Source organism: Canis lupus, chromosome 18 (genome assembly GCF_011100685.1).
Source record: "Canis lupus familiaris isolate Mischka breed German Shepherd chromosome 18, alternate assembly UU_Cfam_GSD_1.0, whole genome shotgun sequence".
Classification (NCBI taxonomy): Eukaryota; Metazoa; Chordata; class Mammalia; order Carnivora; family Canidae; genus Canis; species Canis lupus.
In genome coordinates this window covers 55,432,625-55,439,155 of record NC_049239.1, presented here as the reverse complement: position 1 = coordinate 55,439,155, position 6,531 = coordinate 55,432,625, and positions in this window count along the sequence as shown.

The following is a 6,531-nucleotide window of genomic DNA, read 5'->3' as shown; positions in this document are numbered from 1 at the left end:
TGAGCCACCCAGGGATCCCCAAGATCACCCTTTTAAAGTGGACAACTCAGTGGGTTTTAGTGTATTTATAAAGTCATACATCTACTACCACCACATAATTCCAGAACATTCACATCACACACACACACCTATGAAGCCCTTCACCTATTAGCTGCCACTTCCCGCCCTACCCTCTTCCCAGCCCCTGGAAACCATGAGTATTCTTTCTGTTGCTATAAATTTGCAGATTCTGGATACTTCATCAAACGGAGTCCTACAGGGACGCCTGAGTGGCTCAGTGGTTGAGCGTCTGCCTTCGGCTCAGGTCATGATCCTGGAGTCCTGGGACAGAGTCCCACATCGGTGTCCTTGCAGGGAGCCTGCTTCTCCCTCTGCCTGTGTCTCTGCCTTTCTGTGTCTCTCGTGAATAAATAAATAAAATCTTTTTTTTTTTTTAATTTTATGATAGTCACAGAGAGAGAGAGAGAGGCAGACACAGGCAGAGGGAGAAGCAGGCTCCATGCAGGGAACCCGACGTGGGATTAGATCCCGGGTCTCCAGGATCGCGCCCTGGGCCAAAGGCAGGCGCCAAACCGCTGCGCCACCCAGGGATCCCAATAAAATCTTAAAATAAATAAATGAATGGAGTCCTACAATCGGTGGCCTTTTGTATCTGGCTCATTTCATTTGCCATTAATGTCTACAGGTTTCATCCCTGGTGTGGCAAGGGTTAAGGCTGCACCTCTTTCAAAAGCTGAATAATATTCCCCATGATATGGATAGACCATCTCTTGCTTACCCACCCATCAACCGATAGGCATTTAGATTGTTTGTGCTTTTTGGCTCTCATAATAGTTCTGCTGTGAACATTTGTGTATGATTTTTTTGTGGGCATATGTTTTCAGTTCGCCTGGTCATATACCTAGGAGTAGAATTGTTGGGCCATATGGTAACTCCATGTTTAACTTTTCGAGGAACTGTCAAAATGTTTTGTGAAGCAGCTGCACCATTTTGCATTCCCACTAGCACCGCATGAGGGGTCTGATTTCTTCACATCCTTGTCAGCACTTGCTATTGTCTGCCTTTTTGATTATAACCATCCTCGTGGGTGTGAAGTGAAGTGGTAGCTCATGGTGGTTTTGATTTGCATTTTCTGATGACTAACAATGTTGAGCATTTTTCATGTACTTATTGGCCATTTGCATATCTCCTTTGGAGAAACACATTTTTTTTTTACAGATTTTATTTATTTATTCATGAGAGACACACAGAGAGAAAGAGAGAGAGGCAGAGACATAGGCAGAGGGAGAAGCAGGCTCCTTGCCAGGAGCCGATGTGGGACTTGATCCCAGGACCCCGGAATCATGTCCTGAGCTGAGGGCAGTTGCTCAACCGCTGAGCCACCCAGGCACCCTGGAGAAATGCTTATTCACATCCATGCCCACTTTTTAATTGGGTGGTTCAGGTCTGGTTTTAATCTGCATAGGGATATGGCAACAATCATGACCACCCCAACACAGAAGCCTCACGCTTGCTTCTCCACCAGCCTACGCACTTTGGGGTGGGCAGACTTCACATTTTAGTCTTTCAAAGGCAGTTCCTATCACCTAGGATGTCTTCTCTTTGCACCTCTTCAGCAAAGCCTAGCCTTCTTGGTAATCCTTGTTCAGTCACAGAGCGATGACTGGCCTTGCTGCAGTGCACTGAGTCAGCTACAGGACATGGGCCTGGGAGCCAGGCTACCTGGCCTCAGCTGTGCAGACCTGAGCTGCTAACTTCTCAGTTTCCTCCTCTCTAAAATGGGAATGATACTGCCTTCCTTAGAGAGTTCTTGGAAGCCTTGCTGAGACTATCCATGTAAAGCCTACGGCATACATGCCCAATTAGTACGTGGTGGATTCCCCTCCTCCCCACCCTGGGCAGAGCGCTTCTGCTTTCTGGGCAAGACTTTTCATTTTTGGATGATGTTCACTGCAACAAGCCCTTGGGATGTTGGGCTGAAAATCACCTCCCAGGGTCCCTGGGGCCACCAGGGCAGTATTCAGGTCCAGGCAGACCTTGCTCCTTGAACTCTCGAGTCTGGGGTGAAGGCTGTGGGCTCCCCCCACCCCCTCCAGCCCTGAGTGTCCACCCACTCCTCCCCTCTTCTCCCTTCTCTGTCATTTACACTTCCTCCTTTCTTCTCGAGTGGCATGTGACTGCCCAGGGGATGTGAGAAGCAGCTGGAAAGTGGTACAACACCCCTTAATTACCTTTGTTCCTTCAATGTCCCAGTGACTAAATTTAGCCAGCAGAGCCTCGGCACTGGGGATCCAGCTCCTTCCTCCACCAACCCCCCCACCCTCAGTAGAGGCAGGAAAATGAGTCCCCAGGACAGGGCTTCTCCCCCAGCACCTGTTCCTTACCACCCTGGGTGGGGGGGGTTGCAGGGACATCTCTGAGAGGCCTGGTGGGGATGCTAGACTCCAACAGGCACCCTTCCTTCTGCAGCTACCAACTGGGGCTGCGAGGTATGATGCAGAAGAATGCTACTTGCCCACACCCCTGCTCTTTGTCATGATGGGGAACCCCGAGGTGGGGCCGGGGTCAGGGAAAGTGGCCAGAATGTTAGGTACACAGGGTTCCAAGTCAGACAGCCCTGGGTTCTCAGTTTTCACTCTACCACCTGCCAACACGGGGCAGGTCAGCAAACCTCTCTGGGTGTGTTTCCTCATCTGAAAAGTGGAGACAATCGCAGGATCTCCCACATAAGGTGGTCAGGGAATTTAAATGAGATGATACAAATAAAGCACGGAGCATCAAACAGACCAACCACTGCTGGGATCGAAGGACTTGGTCTGTGGAGTGGCCACCCACACCCCTGGCCATGTGCTCCTCCTTCACTGGTAACTCTGGATGCCTCTACTTCAGATGAGGACACTGAGGCAGGGAGAAGTTAGTTAACAGGCCCTAGATCAAGCCCAGCTAGTTGACTACAAGGTTGGGATTCGAACCCAGGCCTGCAGGCACCAGAGTCCTCAGCAGCTATGCCCTTCTGTGCATTGCTTCGGCAGAGGGGCCTCAGTTCTTCGAAGTTGTCTCAAGACCCACTCCTTCCAGGAAGCCCTCCTGGCGGGCTCTAATGCAGCCCTCTCCTTGTTCTCTAGGGGCAGAGTGTGTCTGCTGGAGATCATGAGCCATTCCCAGGATTCAGGACAAAGTCTGGAAGAGGAGGGCTTGCTTGTTGCTTCCCTGAGTCTTTGAGGTTGGAGGACAGAGTCAGTGGGAACTACAAGTCACCGCTCTTTGGGGTAAATAGACAAAAGGGGAATCAGCAGGTGGGAATAGAAATTGAGTTGGGACAGAAGGTTGGACCTGCGGGTCACCTGGGTGGTTCAGTTGGTTAAGCATCTGCCTTTGGTTCAGGTCATGATCTTAAGGTCCTGGGATCGGGCCCCGAGTCAGTCCCTGCTCAGTGGGGAACCTACTTCTCCCTCTCCCTCTGCTCATCACCCTGCTCGTGTGCTCTCTCTCTCTTTCAAATAAGTAAATAAAATATTTTTCCTTTTTTTTTTTCAAAGAAGGTTGGACCCGGAGGGGGTGTCAGGTGTGGGAAAGTAAGCCTGGCCCAGTCTGCACCCCAGGGATGGGTGACAGGGGCTTCACCTCAGAGCTGGGAGGCCAGGCTGGGGTCAGGGTCAGGTAAGCCTAGATGGTGTCCTCACTTCTGAGTCTCTGGGTCTCAGTGTCTCATCTGTAGAATGGGGCGGTAAATGCAGGCCTCCTAAGGGTGGAGACCGGATGAAGCGGTGGGAATGTGTCCTGTCCTGTGCCCCCTTGTCCTATGCCCCTCGTGTCCTTCAGCTCAGTGGCAAAGCTAGACAGAGCCTGAATCTCCCATTTCACCAGAGGCAGCTTGGGCAGCTTCCTCAGATACAGCTCTCGCTCTCTCTCTCTCTCTTTCACACACACACACACACACACACACACACGGTGTCTGCACATCCTGGCCACGCTGGACCTTGCATGCACAACCCCTCAGAGGTGCCGGCTGGGGTGTGGGGGGGAAGCCATGCCGAGGCGGTCTCCTCACATCACCCGTGCTCGGCTGTCGTCAGGCCTCACCAGCTCCCGTTACCTCACTGATACGGCCCTACCGTCGTCCCATGTCACTAGTGAGGCAACTCGGGCACAGAGAGGTTAAGGAAAGTTCCAGAAGGACAAAACTTGGTTTCCAACCCAGGCAGTGTGGCCCCAGCGTCTGTGCTGGAAACCACTACCCTCCTCTGCCTCCCCTGATGAGAGTCACAGGGCTGGAGCCATGAGACAGCTTCGCACGCGGGAGGCGCTTCAGGGTGTGTGCTGGAGACGGCTGATCTGACGTAGCACCTCAGAGTTCAGTTCTTCGCTGGGGGTTTCCCTAACTGACGGGGCTCGTTGACTTGGGGCTTCTCCCCTGTAATACCTCATAATAATAATAATAATAACAATAATAATAATGATACAGCTGGCAGCTAATGTTCTCCCAGCCCCTCTTATGCACCGGGCGCCCATCCTAAACCTTGATGCGTGTTAAGTGGTCTCACCTGCGTGGCAGCCCTAAGACAGAGGGGCTGTGAGCTTCCTTGCTCAGATGAGGAAACCGAGGCTCAGAGGGGTCAACTGCTCTGGTGACCCGCAGAGCTGGGATCAGAGCCAGGCAGGCAGGTCCCAGCGTCCATCCGCAGCGCACCCGGGCACAGTCCTGCCCTGTCCCCCCCCCAGGAGGCCCGCCCAGGAGGAGGGGTGGCCGCGGCAGCCCAGGGTGGTCCTAGCAGAGGCCCCGGCGTGCCCCCCACCTCGTCGTCCCTCCGCAGGGTGCTCTGGCCAACTAGGTCTGGGGGCCCCGGAAGCCTGGACTGAAGCAAACCTCCAGCTCAGAGGGAAGGGCCGTGGAGCCCTGGAGCGCGACGGGTGCTCTCCCAGCGGCTGCCCTGGATCCAGTCAGCGGCCTGGGCCTCGGGGCCGCCCCCTCCCTGACCCCCCGGAGCCGCTTGCTCCCCGAGGGCTCCCGTAAACCCTCCGCCCGGGGCTCTCTTCTGCTCTGTCCCCAGCTCGGCCGTGCAGAGGAGAGCGGCGTTTGTCTGGGCCTGTCGTGGAGGTGAGCACTCCGGGGCCTTATGAAACGGCCCCTTTATCAGTGTTACTACGTGAGCATGTGGCAGAGGTGAGACCGCGGCCCTGGGTCCTGGGGAAAGACCCACCCGGGAATGCCAAGGGGGTCAACGAAGTGTCCCTTGTGAACGCCGTCTATTCCTCAAACAGCGGGTGCCTTAAATCTCGGGGACCTCTGTGAGCCCATGGGTTTCAGACCCGGAGATGGAAGCCCTGGGTCACGGCATCCAGAGAGTGAGGCATGTCTGGGTGGGGTGGGGTGGGGGTGGGGGGGGTGGGCCTGTGCTGGCAGGGGGAGCCGAGCTCTCTCACAATGTCGCAAATTATCTGCAACCAAGAACACACTTCTTTCTTTCTTTCTTTCTTTCTTTCTTTCTTTCTTTCTTTCTTTCTTTCTTTCTTTCTTTCTTTCTTTCTTTCTTTCTTTCTTTCTTTCTTTCTTTTTCTTTCTTTCAAGAATTTTTAAAAAATGTTTATTTATTTATTCATGAGAGACACAGAGATAGAGAAAGAGAGAGGCAGAGACACAGGCAGAGGGAGAAGCAGGCTCCACGCAGGGAGCCCCACGTGGGACCCGATCCCGGGTCTCCAGGATCGCGCCCCGGGCTGAAGGCGGCGCTAAACCGCTGCGCCACCCGGGCTGCCCTGTTACTGTTACTCTGAACTCCCTATCACAAAACCAGAACTACCCTCAAAGCAACACCCAGGCCCCAAGAACAAAGCTTACGTGGGCATACAGGGCGCTTGGCCTTGGGGTTTCCTTACCTGCCACAAGCCCTGGCAGCCGTTGCCCAACCACTCTGAGCTACCTGCCTGCTCCACTTCTTGCTTCGCCAGATTGCGCCCTCTGCCTGAATGCCCCCGTCTGGACCTCCTCTGCTAGGGGACTCAAGCCCAAAGACTCATCATGGAAATGTTACTTTATGGGGGCAGCCTCACCAGGCCCTTCTCAGGAGGACCAGAATCCCTTTCTCCAACTCTCTCCCTTGGGCTTCCAGAGCCTTCCGTCATCCCTCTATTTATAGCCTGTTCAAGTCAGGTGCTCCTGGACACATCACTCCCCAGGCTGGGAGAGCAGGTTCTGTGACCTGTCTGGGGAAGGGCTGGATTTTCCAGGACAACTCCTCTGGCCTGAAGTCCTTTCATCTGTCTGTCTCCTGAGGCCCCACACCTGGAGCAACCTCACCATTGCTTATGGGGATGGGTGGGGGTGGCCATGGAGCCTAGATGTGCCCATCTCTGATGCCCGAGCCCCAGCCTCTGACTCCCTACACCTGGAGCCTAGGTGTACCCATCTCTGACTCCCAAGCCCTATCCCGGGTCCAGGCCTGACCCCGCCTCCATCTCTGTGTACTGACCTCAGTAATGCGGGTGGGGTTAGAGATCTGCATGCTGGAGGGGGAATAGAGAGGGTCTCTG